This window comes from Balaenoptera physalus, assembly GCF_965194825.1.
Source record: "Balaenoptera physalus genome assembly, chromosome: 8".
Classification (NCBI taxonomy): domain Eukaryota; kingdom Metazoa; phylum Chordata; class Mammalia; order Artiodactyla; family Balaenopteridae; genus Balaenoptera; species Balaenoptera physalus.
The window spans coordinates 118,255,128-118,272,836 of NC_138887.1; positions in this window are offsets into that span (position 1 = coordinate 118,255,128).

Below are 17,709 nucleotides of genomic sequence, written 5' to 3' on the forward strand. Positions count from 1 at the left end.
AAGATTTAATATCCAGAATATATAATATAATATATATAACGAACTCTTACAATTCCATAATAAAAAGACAACCCAATTTTTAAATTGGCAAAAGATTTGAAAACAAATTTCACACAAATGGCCAATTAACACATGAAAAGATGATGAACATCATGAGTCATTAGGGAAATATAAATCAAAACCAAATAAGATACCACTTCATACGCACTGGGATGATTATAATTTTTTTAAAAAGAAAAAATAACAAATACCGATGAGTATGTGGATAAATTTAACCCTTATACACTGCTGGTGAGCATGTAAAATGGCACAGCTGCTGTGGAAAACAGTTTGGCACTTCCTCAAAAAGTTAAACATAGATTACCATATGATACAGTAATTCCACTTCCTAGGTATATATCCAAGAAGATTGACAACACATGTTCATACAAAAAATTCTACATAACTGGTAAAGCAGCATTGTTCATAATAGTCAAAAAAAAAGTGGAAACAACCCAAATGTACATAAAAAGGAATGGAGTGCAGTTACATGCTACAATGTGAATGAGCCTTGAAAGCATTATGCTAAGTGAAAGAAGCCAGGAAAAAGATCACATAAAGATATGATAATATTTAGATGAAATGTCCAGAAACGAGAGTGGGCTCATGAGAGTGTCCTTAAGAGGGTTTTAGTTTTAGTTCCTTGTACTCTATTAATATTTATATTCAGCTTCACTTTTTAAGCCTTTCTCCCCTCTTATGGCTTGAATTGGGGGCAAAAAGATGTTGAAACCCTAACCCTACGAATCTTACCTTATTTGGAAATAAGATCTTTGTAGATTTGATTGTTAAGGTAAGGCCATTAGGATGAGCCTTAATCCATACAACTGGTATCCTTATTGGAAGAGGGAAATTGGACATGCATCGGGAAGACAGTCATGTGAAAACAGAGGCAGAGGTTGGAGTAATGCTGCCTGGGGTCACTAGAAGCTAGAAGAGGCAATGAAGGATCTTCCTCTACAGCCTTCAAAAGGAGCATGGCCCTGCCAACACCTTTATTTTGGACTTCTGGCCTCCAGAACAGTGAGAGAATAAATTTCCGTTAATTATAAGCCACTTCGTTTGTGGTATTTTATTACAGCAGTCCTGGGAAACGAATAGGTCTTCCATGTTGTGATTCTCTCTAGTTAGCCTTGGTCAACACACAATAATTACATGTTGCTGCCATTCAGGGAGATGAAATGTCAGATCTTACATAGGTGTGGGGAAGCAGAGCAGTGAAGGGGAATGCAGGCTGCGCTCACGTCAGTTTCCTCCAAGGATGGCATGGTGGTAGCAGTAATGACCTAGGGAGGACGTTGATCCTGGAGGTCAGCTGCTGACCAAAACCAAATCAAGCTGAGGTTCACTGTAGAGCTGAGTGACATTCAAGCGAAGGGTGATTATGAAGTAGCTGATATGCAAGGACAAACTCAGAAACACCAGGAGACTTTTATTCCCTAAACCTAAATACATAGTTGGATAGGGAGTGAGGTGCCTAGATCCTGCTATTCTTTAGACAAGGGAGACAGAAGTGGCAGACTCTTGAGAGGCACATCATGCTCTGCCTCCAGACTTTTCATCAGAAATCATGGAGGTCAGAAGGAAGGGACACAATATTTTTCAAGTGTTGAAAAAAAAAGTGCTGTCAACCCAGAATTCTATAGCCAGAGAAAATATCCTTCAAGAATGAAAGGACAATCAAGGCATTCTCAGATGAAGGAATGTTACTTAAGGGAATTTGCCTCCAGCATATCTACTCTAAAAGAATGACCAACAGGAGTTCTGAAACAGAAAGGAAAGAATAAAAGTACCAGGAAGGAAGAAAGTAGCAAAAATATGGGTAAGTAGACTGTCCTTCTCCTCTTGAGTTTTCTAAATTATGTTCAATGGTTGAAGAAAATATTATAACACTGACTTATGCGGTTCTAAATTTATGTAGAGGAAATAAATTTTAGAAAATTATATTGTAAACAGGGGAGGTTAAAGGGATGTAAGGGGAAGTAAAATCTGTATATTTCTCTCCAACTGGTAAAATAATAATACTGGTGGATGGTGATAAGTTATATACACATATTACAATCCCTAAAACAGCCATTTTAAAAGTTATACAGAAAGGTAAATTTTAAAAACACTATCTATAAATCAAAATAGAATACTAAAAATTGAGTAACCCACAGGAATGTAACAGGGGTAATAGAGAAATGAAAAACAGAACAAAGGAAAAAAAACAAAGTAAAATGGCAGACTTATGCCCTAACACCTCAATAATTATATTAAGTGTAAGAGCTCTAAATACACCAATTAAAAGCAGAGATTGGCAGAGTATATTAAAATACATGATCCAACTGCTTACAAGAAAATCATTTCAAATATTATGGTAGAAACAGGTTGAAAATAAAAGGATGGAAAAAGGTAAATCCTGCAAATATTAATCATGCAGAGGAAAGAAGAAATGGCTAAATTAATATCAAATAAAATAGAATTTAGATCAAAGAAAATTACTAGATACAGAGAGACATTATATAGTGATTAAAAAATGTCAATCCACCAAGAAGACAAAGCAATCCTAAATGTGTACTCCCAAAAAATAGAGATGCAAAATTTGTGAAGCAGAAACTGACAGAACTGAAAGGAGAAACAGACAAATCCAGAATTACCGTTAGAGACTTCCCACTCCTCTCTCTCTCAACAATTGATAGAACAACTACATAGAAAATGAGCAAGGATATAGAAGAGTTCAATGACACCATCAATCAACAGGATCGAACGGATATTTAGAGAACACTCTACTGCACTCTTTTCAAGTGCACATGGAACGTGCACCAAGATAGACCATATTCTGCGCTATAAAACAAAACCCAGCAAACTTAAAACCACTGTGGTTCTCTGACCACAGTGGAATCAAGCTAGAAAACGATAACAGTAGTGTCTTCTTCACTGCCCTATCAGCAGCATCATGACTCCCTAAAGGATCATCAGAACCTGAGAAAAGACCTTGCTGATGGCCCTACAACATCAAACTCTAAGTCTGAAAAGGGACTTTTCTGGGCTTGGAAAACACTCATGACACTGTCAGTGAAGGATGGGAAAGTAAGGGGTAAATGGCCATTTCCCCCCCTCCTTTTTTTTTTTAAAGTAAGCAGTACCTTATTTTAATTAATTAATTAATTTATTTATTTATAGCTGTGTTGGGTCTTCGTTTCTGTGCGAGGGCTTTCTCTAGTTGTGGCAAGCAGGGGCCACTCTTCATCGCGGTGCGCGGGCCTCTCACTATCACGGCCTCTCTTGTTGCGGAGCACAGGCTCCAGATGCGCAGGCTCAGTAGTTGTGGCTCACGGGTCTAGTTGTTCCGTGGCATGTGGGATCCTCCCAGACCAGTGCTCGAACCCGTGTCCCCTGCATTGGCAGGCAGATTCTCAACCCCTGCGCCACCAGGGAAGCCCCTCCCCTTTTTTCTACCTGTTGCTGAAGCCAATCTCCTTTGCTGTTGAAGAGAAGAGAGGAACTGCTAGAGCTAATTAATGAATATGGTAAAGTTTCAGGATACAAAATTAATGCACAGAAATCTCTTGCATTCCTATACACTAATGATGAAAAATCTGAAAGAGAAATTATGGAAACACTCCCATTTACCATTGCAACAAAAAGAATAAAATACCTAGGAATAAACCTACCTAGGGAGACAAAAGACCTGTATGCAGAAAACTATAAGACACTGATGAAAGAAATTAAAGATGATACCAACAGATGGAGAGATATACCATGTTCTTGGATTGGAAGAATCAACATTGTGAAAATGAGTATACTACCCAAAGCAATCTACAAATTCAATGCAATCCCTATCAAATTACCAATGGCATTTTTTACGGAGCTAGAACAAATCATCTTAAAATTTGTATGGAGACACAAAAGACCCCGAATAGCCAAAGCAGTCTTGAGACAAAAAAATGGAGCTGGAGGAATCAGACTCCCTGACTTCAGACTATACTACAAAGCTACAGTAATCAAGACAATATGGTACTGGCACAAAAACAGAAACATAGATCAATGGAACAAGATAGAAAGCCCAGAGATTAACCCACGCACCTATGGTCAACTAATCTATGACAAAGGAGGCAAAGATATACAATGGAGAAAAGACAGCCTCTTCAATAAGTGGTGCTGGGAAAACTGGGCAGCTACATGTAAAAGAATGAAATTAGAATACTCCCTAACACCATACACAAAAATAAACTCAAAATGGATTAGAGACCTAAATATAAGACTGGACACTATAAAACTCTTAGAGGAAAACATAGGAAGAACACTCTTTGACATAAATCACAGCAAGATGTTTTTTGATCCACCTCCTAGAGTAATGGAAATAAAAACAAAAATAAACAAGTGGGACCTAATGAAACTTCAAAGCTTTTGCACAGCAAAGGAAACCATAAACAAGACGAAAAGACAACCCTCAGAATGGGAGAAAATATTTGCAAACGAATCAACGGACAAAGGATTAATCTCCAAAATATATAAACAGCTCATTCAGCTCAATATCAAAGAAACAAACACCCCAATCCAAAAATGGGCAGAAGACCTAAATAGACATTTCTCCAAAGAAGACATACAGACGGCCACGAAGCACATGAAAAGATGCTCAACATCACTAATTATTAGAGAAATGCAAATCAAAACTACAATGAGGTATCACCTCACTCCTGTTAGAATGGGCATCATCAGAAAATCTACAAACAACAAATGCTGGAGAGGGTGTGGAGAAAAGGGAACCCTCTTGCACTGTTGGTGGGAATGTAAATTGATACAGCCACTATGGAGAACAATATGGAGGTTCCTTAAACAACTAAAAATAGAATTACCATATGACCCAGCAATCCCACTACTGGGCATATACCCAGAGAAAACCGTAATTCAAAAAGACACATGCACCCGAATGTTCATTGCAGCACTATTTACAATAGCCAGGTCATGGAAGCAACCTAAATGCCCATCAACAGACGAATGGATAAAGAAGCTGTGGTACATATATACAATGGAATATTACTCAGCCATAAAAAGGAACGAAATTGAGTCATTTGTTGAGACGTGGATGGATCTAGAGACTGTCATACAGAGTGAAGTAAGTCAGAAAGAGAAAAACAAATACTGTATATTAATGCATGTATGTGGAACCTAGAAAAATGGTACAGATGAGCCAGTTTGCAGGGCAGAAGTTGAGACACAGATGTAGAGAATGGACATATGGACACCAAGGGGGGAAAACTGCGGTGAGGTGGGGATGGTGGTGTGCTGAATTGGGCGATTGGGATTGGCATGTATACACTGATGTGTATAAAATCGATGCCTAATAAGAACCTGCAGTATAAAAAAGCAAACTAAACAACTAATACTAAACTTTCATTGGGTTATTTGTATGGAAATATGTTAATATAAATGTTTCAGACATTACATGAAATTTCTAAAAATCTTATATGTTCTGGTATAATGTTATAAGTAACAATCCTAGTTATTACTTTAAAATGTATATCTCAGAAATAACTAATTTTCTTGTCAACTGCATTATTATGAACTTTCATCAAATCTTTTACCGTGGTCATTTTTAAGTCTTTTGTCATTTACAGACAGTTCTGGGTGTACTCTGATGATTTTGCAAATATGTTCCTATAAAAGGGTTTCATCTTCAAGAAATTCATGGAAAAGACTCTGACAAGTACAGGTTTCTGGTAACTGACTGTACTGCTGAACTGAATGAATAAGCATTTTCAGAACTCTGATGAAAAACTGATGAACTCATAAAAGTGCTAACAAAAGATCAAGATGAAAAAAAACAATTAATTACATGGGACTGAGTGAACTGATGAGGATGAGTATAATTTTTGTGACTTTCTGTCTGAATTTAAAAAAAAAAAAAATCCCACAAGGACTCAGAGGCAAAGAATATACAAATCAATTTTCACTGCAAAGTAAAGGAGCTGTTACAGTGGAGGATTACTGGACTGAATGTCAATATTAGGACATAGTATGAGTGTGTTTCATGTTTGGTAATTGCAATCATTGTTGCTTTTGTTGTGGTCATCCATGTACAATGCTTGGTGTCAGTCTATCTCTTGTAAAAATAAAATACAGTGTGTGTGTGTGAAAAAAAAAAAAAAAAAAAGAGAAGAGAGGATAAGATTTTCTCTACCCTACATCTGTCTCCTGGCCCCACCACTCACCGATTCCTTTTCTACTTTGAGTGCAGGTGACTTTGATCAAGAATGAGCAAAATCAGTCTCTACTCACCAGCCTCTGCCCACCACTTACAGCATAGCTAACCCTATGGGCATCATCATCTGCAACTAATGTTGGTGAAAATTCTGAGAGCAGCTGCCTGGTCGGAGGTACACATCTAGGCTATGCCAAGAATCGGCTTCACAGAACACTGCAAACACCACGGGTCATATTTCTGAGGCACCGTGAACAGCATCCACCTCTGTCTTCTCATAGTGATCTCAGGGGATGTGGCTTTACTTTCAGGCAGAAGAGAGAAACCTATCTTTTTTTGAAAAAAGAGGAAACTGAGGCCCAGAAATCTTAGATGGCATATACCAAGCCACCCGCTGTGCAGGATCTGGAACCATAATCTAAGTGTTTGAATTCATCATCCTTCTGTTCCTTCATGCACCTCTTCAACCCCACCCCACCCGCTGAAAGATAATATTATGGGAAATGGGGAAACGAAACCACAAGTCAGAGTTTCATGGGAAGAAATCTGAATTATGAAACACAATTTCTCTTCCCTTGTCTGTGCTCAATCTTAAGGAAAAAAAGGAAATAATAAACATTATTGATAAAGGAGTGTTGAAATCTCAAACTCTAACTGTGGATTTGTCTATTTTTCCATTTATTTCTGTCAGTTTTTACTTCTTGAATTTTGAAGTTCTCTGGAGTTTTTTGAAGCTCAGTTACTTATGAGGAACATCACGCTCAGCATTATTGTGTCTTGTTGATGAATTAACCTATTTACCATGATGAAGGGTACGCCTTTATCCCTGATACAGAATGGTATTGTTCTGAAGCCACGTTGTCTGATATTATAGCCACTGTAGGTTTCATGTGCTTAATCTATGCATGATATATCTTTTTCAACCCTCTACTTTAACCTATCTGTGTCTTTATATTTAGGGTTGGATTTCCTTTAGACAGCATGCAGGTAGGACTTGTTTTTTTATCCCAACTATCATATACTTGAAGAATTCAGATAATTTATAACTGATATGATTATTGATATGGTTGTGTTTAAATTCATCATCTTGCTATTTGTTCCTATTTGTCCCATCTATTGCTTCTTTTCTGGTGAATTTTTAAATTTTCATTTTTTTTCCCGCTATTGCTTTATTAACTATACCTCATTTTATTTACTTAATGGTTGCTCCACAATTTATAATAATGCACCTTTAACTTCTCACATCCTAACTTCAGAGAATGTTATATCACTATCACTTCACATATACTGGAAGTTCTTTTTTTTTAATTAGTTTTTATTGGAGTATAGTTGCTTTACAATGTTGTGTTAGTTACTGCTGTACAGCAAAGTGAATCAGCTATACGTATACATGTATCTCCTCTTTTTTTAGGCTTCCTTCCCATTTAGGTCAACACAGAGCATTGAGTAGAGTTCCCTGTGTTATGCAGTAGATTCTCATCAGTTACCTATTTTATACACATTAGTGTATATATGTCAATCCCAATCTCCCGGTTCATCCCACCTCCCTTTCCCCCTGGTATCCATGTCTGTTCTTTACATCTGTGTCTCTATTTCTGATTTGCAGATAAGTTCATCTGTATCATTTTTCTAGATTCCACATATAAGTGATATTATATGATATTTGTTTTTCTTTCTGACTTACTTCAGTCTGTATGACAGTCTCTAGGTCTCTACACCTCTCTGCAAGTGTCATAATTTTGCTCCTTTTAATGGCTGAGTAATATTCTATAGTATATATGTACCAAATCCTCTTTATCCATTCATCTTTGATGGACATTTAGGTTGCTTCCATGTCCTGACTATTGTAAATAGTGCTGCAATGAACATTGGGGTGCATGTATCTTTTTGAATTATGGTTTTCTCTGAGAATATGCCCAGGAGTGGGATTGCTGGGTCATATGGTAGATCTATATTTAGTTTTTTAAGGAAACTCCATACTGTTCTCCATAGTGGCTGTATCAATTTACATTCCCACCAACAGTGTAAGAGGGTTCCCTTTTCTCCACACCCTCTCCAGCATTTATTGTTTATAGATTTTTAAAACAAATTTATTTATTTTATATATTTATTTTTGGCTCTGTTGGGTCTTCATTGCTGCACATGGGCTTTCTCTAGTTGCAGCAAGTGGGGTGTTAGGGAGTGTTCTAATTTCATTCTTTCACATGTAGCTGTCCAGTTTTCCCAGCACCACTTATTGAAGAGACTGTCTTTTCTCTGTTGTATATTCCTGCCTCCTTTTTCATAGATTAGTTGACCATAGGTGTGTGGGTTTATCCCTGGGCTTTCTATCCTGTTCCATTGATCTATATTTCTTTTTTTGTGCCAGTACCATACTGTCTTGATTACTGTAGCTTTGTAGTATAATCTGAAGTCAGGGAGCCTGACTCCTCCAGCTCTGTTTTTCTTTCTCAAGATTGTGTTGGCTATTTGGGGTCTTTTGTGTTTCCATACAAACTGTAAACGTTTTTTGTTCTAATTCTGTGAAAAATGCCCTTGGTAATTTGATAGGGATTGCATTGAATCTGTAGATTGCTTTGGGTAGTATAGTCATTTTCACAATATCGATTCTTCCAATCCAAGAACATGGTATATCTCTCCATCTGTTTGTGTCATCTTTGATTTCTTTCATCAGTATCTTATAGTTTTCTGAGTACAGGACTTTTGCCTCATTAGTACAGGTCTTTGCCTATTCTTAGGTATTTTATTCTTTTTGTTGCAATGGTAAATGGGATTGTATCTTTCATTTGTTTTTCTGATATTTTGCTGTTAGTGTATAGGAATGCAAGAGATTTCTGTGTATTAATTTTGTATCCTGCAACTTTACCAAATTCATTGATTAGCTCTAGTAGTTTGCTGGTGCCATCTTTAAGATTTTCTATGTATAGTATCATGTCATCAGCAAACAGTGACAGTTTTATTTCTTTTCCAATTCATATTCCGTTTATTTCTTTTTCTTCTCTGATTGCTGTGGCTAGGACTTCAAAAACTATGTTGAATAAAAGTGGTGAGGGTGGGCATCCTTGTCTTGTTCCTGATCTTAGAGGAAATGCTTTCAGTTTTTCACCATTGAGAAAGATGTTTGCTGTGGGTTTGTCATATATGGCCTTTATTATGTTGAGGTAGGTTCCCTGTATGCCCACTTTCTGGAGAGTTTTTGTCATAAATGGATGTTGAATTTTGTCAAAAGCTTCTTCTGCATCTATTGAGACGATCATATGGTTTTTATTCTTTAATTTGTTAATATGGTGTATCACATTGATTGATTTGCATAAATTGAAGGATCCTTGTATCCCTGAAATAATTCCCACTTGATCATGGTGTATGATCCTTTTAATTTGTTGTTGGATTTGGTTTGCTAGTATTTTGTTGAGGATTTTTGTGTCAAGGTTCATCAGTGATATTGGCCTGTATTTTTCTTTTTTTGTGATATCTTTGTCTGCTTTTGGTATCAGGGTGATGGTGGCCTTGTAGAATGAGCTTGGGAGTGTTCCTCCCTCAGCAATTTTTTGGAAGTGTTTGAGAAAGCTAGGTGTTAGCTCTTCTCTAAATGTTTGATAGAATTCTGTGAAGCCATCTGGTCCTGGACTTTTGTTTGCTGGAAGATTTTTAATCACAGTTTCAATTTCATTACTTGTGATTGGTCTGTTCATATTTTCTATTTCCTGCTGGTTCAGTCTTGGAAGGTTGTACCTTTCTAAGCATTTGTCCATTTCTTCCAGGTTGTCCATTTTATTGGCATAGGTTGCTTGTAGTAGTCTCTTATGATCCTTTGTATTTCTGCGGTGTCAGTTGTAACCTCTCCTTTTTCATTTCTAATTTTATTGATTTGAGTCCTCTCCCTTTTTTTCTTGATGAGTCTGACTAAAGGTTTATCAATTTTGTTTATCTTCTCAAAGAACCAGCTTTTAGTTTCATTGATCTTTGTTATTCTTTTCTTCATTTCAATTTCATTTATTTCTGCTCTGATCTGTATGATTTCTTTCCTTCTACCAACTTTGGGGTTTGTTTGTTCTTTCTCTAGTTGCTTTATGTGTAAGGTTAGGTTGTATATGTGAGGTTTTTCTTGTTTCTTGAGGTGGGATTGTATTGCTATAAACTTCCCTCTTAGACTGATTTTGCTGCATCCCACAGGTTTTGGGTTGTCGTGTTTTCATTGTCATTTGTTTCCAGGTATTTTTTGATTTCCTCTTTTATTTCTTCAGTGATCTCTTGGTTATTTAGTAGCATATTGTTTAGCCTCCATGTGTTTTTGTTTTTTACATTTTTTTTTCTGTAACTGATTTCTAGTATCATAGCATTGTGGTCAGAAAAGATGCTTCATATGATTTCAATTTTCTTAAATTTACTGAGGCTTGATTTGTGACCCAAGATGTGATCTATCCTGGAGAATCTTCTGTGTGCACTTGAGAAGAAAGTGTATTCTGCTGCTTTTGGATGGAATGTCCTATAAATATCAGTTAAGTCTATATGGTCTAATGTGTCATTTAAGGCTTGTGTTTCCTTATTAATTTTCTGTCTGGATGATCTGTCCATTAGTGTAAGTGAGGTGTTAAAGTCCCCCACTATTATTTTGTTACTGTTTATTTCCCCTTTTATACCTGTTAGTATTTGCCTTATGTATTGAGATGTTCCTATGTTGGGTGCATAAATATTTATAATTGTTATATCTTCTTCTTGGATTGATCCCTTGATCATTGTGTAGTGTCCTTCCTTGTCTCCTGTAACAGTCTTTATTTCAAAGTCTATTTTATCTGATATGAGTATTACTACTCCAGCTTTCTTTTGATTTCCATTTGCATGGAATATCTTTTTCCACCCCCTCACTTTCAGTCTGTATGTGTCCCTAGGTCTGATGTCGTTCTCTTGTAGACAGCATATATAAGGGTCTTGTTTTTGTATCCGTTCAGCCAGTCTGTGTCTTTTGGTTGGAGCATTTAATCCATTCACAGTTAAGGTAATTATCAATATGTGTGTTCCTATTACCATGTTTTTAATTGTTTTGTGTTTGTTTTCGTAGATCCTTTTCTTCTCTTGTGTTTCCCACTTAGAGACGTTCCTTTAGCATTTGTTGTAAAGCTGGTTTGGTGGTGCTGAATTCTCTTAGCTTTTGCTTGTCTGTAAAGCTTTTGATTTCTGTGTCAAGTCTGAATGATATCCTTGCTGTGTAGGATAATCTTGGTTGTAGGTTTTCCCCCTTTCATCACTTTAAGTATATCATGCCACTCTCTTCTGGCCTGCAGAGTTTCTGCTGAAAAATCAGCTAATAACCATACAGGGATTCCCTTGTGTGTTTATTTTGCTTTTCCCTTGCTGCTGTTAATATTTTTACTTTGAATTTAATTTTTGTTAGTTTCATTAATATATGTCTTGGCATGTTTCTCCTTGGGTTTATCCTGTATAGGACTCTGCGCTTCCTGGAGTTGGGTGGCTATTTCCTTTCCCATGTTAGGGAAGTTTTCAACTATAATCTCTTCAAATATTTTCTCAGACCCTTTCTCTTTCTCTTCTTCTTTTGGGACCACTATAATTCAAATGTTCATGTGTTTAATGTTGTCCCAGAGGTCTCTGAGACTGTCCTCATTTCTTTTCATTCTTTTTTCTCTGTTCTGCTCCTTGGCAGTTATTTCCACCATTCTATCTTCCAGCTCACTTATTCGTTCTTATGCTTCAGTTATTCGGCTATTGATTCCTTCTAGGGTATTTTTCATTTCAGTTACTGAGCTGTTCATCACTGTTTGTTTGTTCTTTAGTTCTTCTACATCCTTGTTGAAGATTTCTTGTATTTTCTCACTCCATGCCTCCATCCTATTTCCGAGATTTTGGATCATCTTTACTACCATTACTCTGAATTCTTCTTCAGGTAGATAGCCTATTTTCTCTTCATTTATTTTGTCCTGTAGGTTTTTCCCTTGCTCCTTCGTCTGTAACATATTTCTCTGTCATCTCATTTTTGTTGATGGCTGGGGCTGTGTTCCTGTCTTGCTGCTTGTTTGGCCTGAGCCATCCAGCACTGGAGTTTGCAGGCAGTTGGATGGAGCCAGCTCTTGGTGCCCAGATGAGGACCTCTGGGAGAGCTCACACTGATTAATATTCCCTGGGGATTGAAGTTACCTGGTAGTCCAGCAGCTTGGACTTGGTGCTCCCACCACAGGGACTCAGGCCAGAACCCCAGCCTGGGAACCAAGACCCCAAAAGCCACGTGGCAACGCAAAAAAGACAAATACAACAACAGACAAAGAAAGCCCAAGGCAAGTAATAAAAACAGAACCAAACATACAAAAATAAAACAAAACAAAAAAACACACACTCACAAAAGTAAACAGAAGAATAAAACCCAAGACAAATAACAAAAACAAATCCAAGCCAAAAAAAAAACAAGCGAACAACAGCAACAAAAGAACAAGGAAAGCAAAAAAACAAGACACCCAAATAAACAACAGAGCCCAAGACCAAAACAAGTAATAAAAACAAAACTAACCTAAACAAAAAACAAAAAATAAAATCAAAGAAAATGAACTAAAAGAAAAGCTAAGAAAATAAAAGACAAACAAGGCTTCCCTGGTGGTGCAGTGGTTAAGAATCCACCTGCCAATGCGGGGGACACAGGTTCAAGCCCTGGTCTGGGAAGATCCCACACGCGGCAGAGCAACTAAGCCCGTGCACCACAACTACTGAGCCTGCACTCTAGAGCCCGCGTGCCACAACTACTGAAGCCTGTGTACCTAGAGCCCATGCTCCGCAACAAAGAGAAGCCACCGCCATGAGAAGCCCGTGCACCACAACAAAGAGTAGCCCCCGCTCACTGCAACTAGAGAAAGCCTGAATGCAGCAACGAAGACCCAACACAGCCAAAAATAAATAAATTAAATAAATAAATTTATAAAAAAAGAAAAGACAAACACACAAAAATTACACAAACAAAAACAAAAATAAAACAAAGAATTGAACAAGAAGATAAAAACAAAACAACACAAAAATATCAAAAGAACAAACCAACAACAACAAAAACAAACAAAAAAGAGCAGAATAATAACAAAGAATAAAAAATAAAATAAAATTAGAAAAATAAAAAATATATTAGAAAAAATAAAAATGAAAATGAAACAACAAAACAACAGAAAAAATAAAAATGAAAATAAAATAAATGAAATAAATAAATAAATAAAATAAAAATTAAAGTTCCCTGGTGTCTCTTCTATCAGTGTCCTTGCCCCCATGGTGAGCTACATCTAACCCCTGCCTCCCCAGGATGCCCTCCAAGTGCTCTAGGTAGGACTCTGAACCCACTCTGTCAGCCCCACCTCTGCATGTGTTCCTTTTACCAGTGTCTGCTCCTGAAGCTGGCCCAGAGCACACATGCCCACGCAGGCCAGCTGGGGCACAGGCTTCCACAGGTTTGTCCCAAGAGACTGGAGCAGCCAGAGGAGGCTTTGTCAGGGGTGGCATGGGGGCTGCCAGGACCCGTGAGGGCATGGGTTTTGTAGAGTTTAGTTTCCCCTTCTTGTTGTTCTTTATTGTAGTTGAATGAAATATAGCTAACAGGGTCCTAAGTGGCAGCTGCCATTGTCTTCCAGATTGCTATTTTATCTGGAATCCTTGGTTTTCCACTAAAGGCAAACATGTTATACTGACAGAGGATAAGAAAAATGTTAGTGTCTCCTTATATTTCCAAATAGTCACGTGCGGCCTCTCAAAGCTTAGAAATGAGTCATTTAAGTACCATTTTCAAGTTATATTTTTTTCATGATAAGCAACAGTCAAAAGCAATGAGGCTACTCAGCTGTTTATTAGCTACTTAGGCTTTGAGAACTTCATTGCCAGGATTTTGAAAGATAGCAACCTCCATAAACACCTATTCCAGTTTAGAGCAGAGCTTATTTTGTTTCGTTCATGTTGAAGTCAAAAGTGCTGACTGCTGGACCTGCTTTCAATGAGGCCCTGCTGTGGGTTTGGAGACTCACAGGAAAACCATTTCACTTCATCCTCAGGCCAGGGCAGCCTGAGGAGGGGTCTGAAAAGGATCCTAAGGAGAGTTCAGTGCAATTTGCATGGTGAGATTTCTCCTTGGCCTAGCCTTTCTCCTCTCATCCCTTCTGAACACTTCAGCAGGTACCAAGAGGGGGACCTGGACCCCGTAACCTAGCCTTTCTAGCCTGTGCTATGACCACAATTTCAAGTGATGGATAAGACAGAGTAGTGAGGAGGCGCAAGCAGGAAATGGCTGCAGCTGAGGCAGGATGTGGGTTTTTCTCTGCACAAGTGAATGTACAATAGAACATCCTCTTGCCCACTTCTTGAAAATCTAGGGGTTTATGGGAAACAAAAAGAAGTTTCTGCTGTGATATGCTGAGGTGTACATTGCAGTTGTTCCTTTACCCCTTGTTAAAGTTTTATTTATAGCACCCATCATTAGTAAGAAAGCACTGAAGAACATTGTCTTTACAAGAGGATTGAAGTGAAGCAACAAAAGCAGTCAAATTGAAACCAAAAGGAAGAAATGAAAATCATAGCAGAGATTATGCAAACCAAATTACAAACCGCAGAAAGAAAGCAAGTTATTGAATGCTATCGGGTGACTATGGCAGCCTGTAAATTCTTTCCCAGTTCTTGTTCTCTTAATCAGCCTCTTCCACCATTAGGATCATGGAATGGCTAAGAATCCAGGGGATTTCTAAGCAGACATTGTGGGCTTTGGAGGTGTGGGACTAAGAAATCTAGGTAGGCAAAGGAGAAAGGGAACTGTGGGTTTCCTGAGAGAAATAGAAAACTGTGGGTGAAAAACCCATTTCCTTGCTGACTGCTTTTTTGGCTGTTGGAGCCAAGCGGTAAACAAAGCTGATATATGTAACTGTCTGTAACCACCCATTGCGCTGATGACCCTCAGAACTCAAGAACACTGGGAGGCGAGGGCCGGTACTAATATTGGTCCCTCACCCCAAAGCCCTGAAGCCAAGAGCCTCAGGAATGTTCCCCCCCACATGGTGGTCTCCCTTTTAGGAGCACTGTTTTCTGCGCCACTGCTGGAAGTTTATAACTATAACCAACCGATATCTGAGAAGCAGTGTGGGTAAGCAGGCCAGGGTTCATGATTCGTGCCAGTGGGAGAGTCTGGGGATTTGTTCTCGTTGGGCAAGGCCCAGATATTAGAGTATGATACGATTCCACAATAGGCATCTGACTTCAATAATACTTCCTTATCTTCCCATCTGTAAAGATAATGAGCTCAGAGGGGTAATATTTTTCTCCCCCAAACCATAGATCTTGCTAGTGACAGAATCAAGACCCACCTACGTTTTCACTGTCTGCATTTCGTATGTTAACTGAGAGACCTGGTGCCCATATGCTAATATGAGAGTGTACGACTGAGTCTCATGGAACGAGACAAGTGTCATGGGCTCACAGGAGGCTGCTAAATGCCGCTAAGCCACTCAGACAGAGACAGAAATCCTGCACCGCCAGGGAAGCCTCGGGAGAAGTCCTCCACACCTTTCAATGCATTAAAGCTTGCTTTGTCTTATTTTAAAGGATAATGTCCTCCTCTTCTTATTTTTTTAGATAAAACGATTCTTTTGTGTGAATTTGGTATTCTGTAAAAGTGTGGGCTGGGCTCTTGGTGGTGGGACTGGGACATGATGTAAGGCAGGTGGTCTTATAACTCACTGAGCTCATAATAGCCTGGCAGTCAGCCTGTTCCCCTTAAGAGTTTAGGAGACCTTAAATGGCACTCCCAGGCCTTGATTCCTTCAGCTTCTCTTTAAAAAAAAAAAACAACAGTTTTTTGGTTTTTATTTTGGTGTTGTGAATGAAAAATGTTGCTTGCCATATCAGCAAACAAAGGATGCCACGGCCATCAGGCGAGCAGCCCCTACCACCGCCCTCCCCACCCCCATGGTGAGCCCTGAGGGAACTCAGGATGGAGACAAACAGGCCGCCTGCTGCCACGCCCCCAGCCACTGCAGACCCCCAACCGTGTGCCCTGAGGGGATTCAGGATGGCAGACAGCAGGATACTGGCCCTAGACAGCTAAGGTGCATATCAAAGGAATGACTTCCATGAGCCCAGACTCTTGCATCTTCCCAGATAGAGAAAAGCACTAAATTCATTGACTTGTTGTCTTGATTTTTTTTTTTTTTTGAGTTAACAGTAATCTTTTCAAGTTCTGACTACCTGTTCTTTTTTGCAAAATTCCTATACATCCTGGCTCCTCTCTTACCTGTTGGGAGTCAAACCACACAACTCATCTCAGAACTTGATGAAGCTCAGGTTCTTTATGTCTTGGCACAGAAATAATTCAGTGAGGGACAAAGTGATGGGTGAGAAGTGGATTTATTAGTATAGGATGCTTGTGAAGGATACAAGGGTCAGGCAAGAGGGGCCTGCCCTGAGAACTAAATGGGCTACATTTTTCTCATCAATGGATAAGTGGGGAGGGGGAGAAGACCACCTTCCTCCTCATTCTTTGAGTAGATGGCAGGCTTACATCATTAGCTCCTCCTTCGCACCAGGTGGGGGAGTTTTTGACCCTATATGGTCCAACTGGGACTGTCACGGCACTATTCAAATCAGCAGAAGGGTGGTAACATATACTCAAATATGTTAAATCATCTCAGATTTCAATATGGTGAGGGTCTTCCCCTTTGGAATGTCACCTTTCCCGTATATTTCTGTCCTTGGTGTGTGCGGAGGTGCATGTCCTAAGGATCATTATCTTGCTGATGTCGACCAGCAGGATGCAGGCCTCATTTTTTCACTTAATGGCTTGGGGCATATCTCTCTCATGCTTTTATTTATGGCTTTATTGTTAAGCAAGCCTGCTTTGTTTCATGATGTTCTCATTGCTTTCTTGAGTGATAGTTAACTTACAGTTGTCTCCCAACGTTCCCTCTCTATCCTTAATCCCCTAGCGGAATTTCTAAGACTCCCTGTGTAACTCCATCCTCCTACTCCATCCTCAACAGGAGCAGTCCCTCACAGCCAAGAGGCTGCCTCCTGGGCTTGAAGTGCTCAGAAAGTCAACCGAATAAAACAGAATTCTCAGCTTTTAGGTTGTGCTTCTTTTTTTCAGTTGACAGTTTTGGTAACCAATCGCAAAGCGCCCCAGAGCAAATTTCTCTCCATCTGAACTCTACGAGGAACCACAGCCTTGGTACCAGCAGAGGTCTCTTGTGCCCATCTGCCTCCTCGGAAGGTCCGGATGAATTTGCGTGAGTCTCTCCTGGTTCTCGGATCTCCCAATTATTGACTGATGATCTTGAGTTTTATTTGGTAGTGTCTTTACCTGGCTCCCCAGTTCAAAGATATTGGGGAGTGACCCCTTCTGGATGAAAGATACTAGGGCAGCCGGTTGAAAAACACTGGGATTTGCTCAGTTGGAAGGATACTGAGTGGTCTAGGACGAATGGTTAGGTAAGAGGCTGACCTGACATCTTTCCTCAAATTGG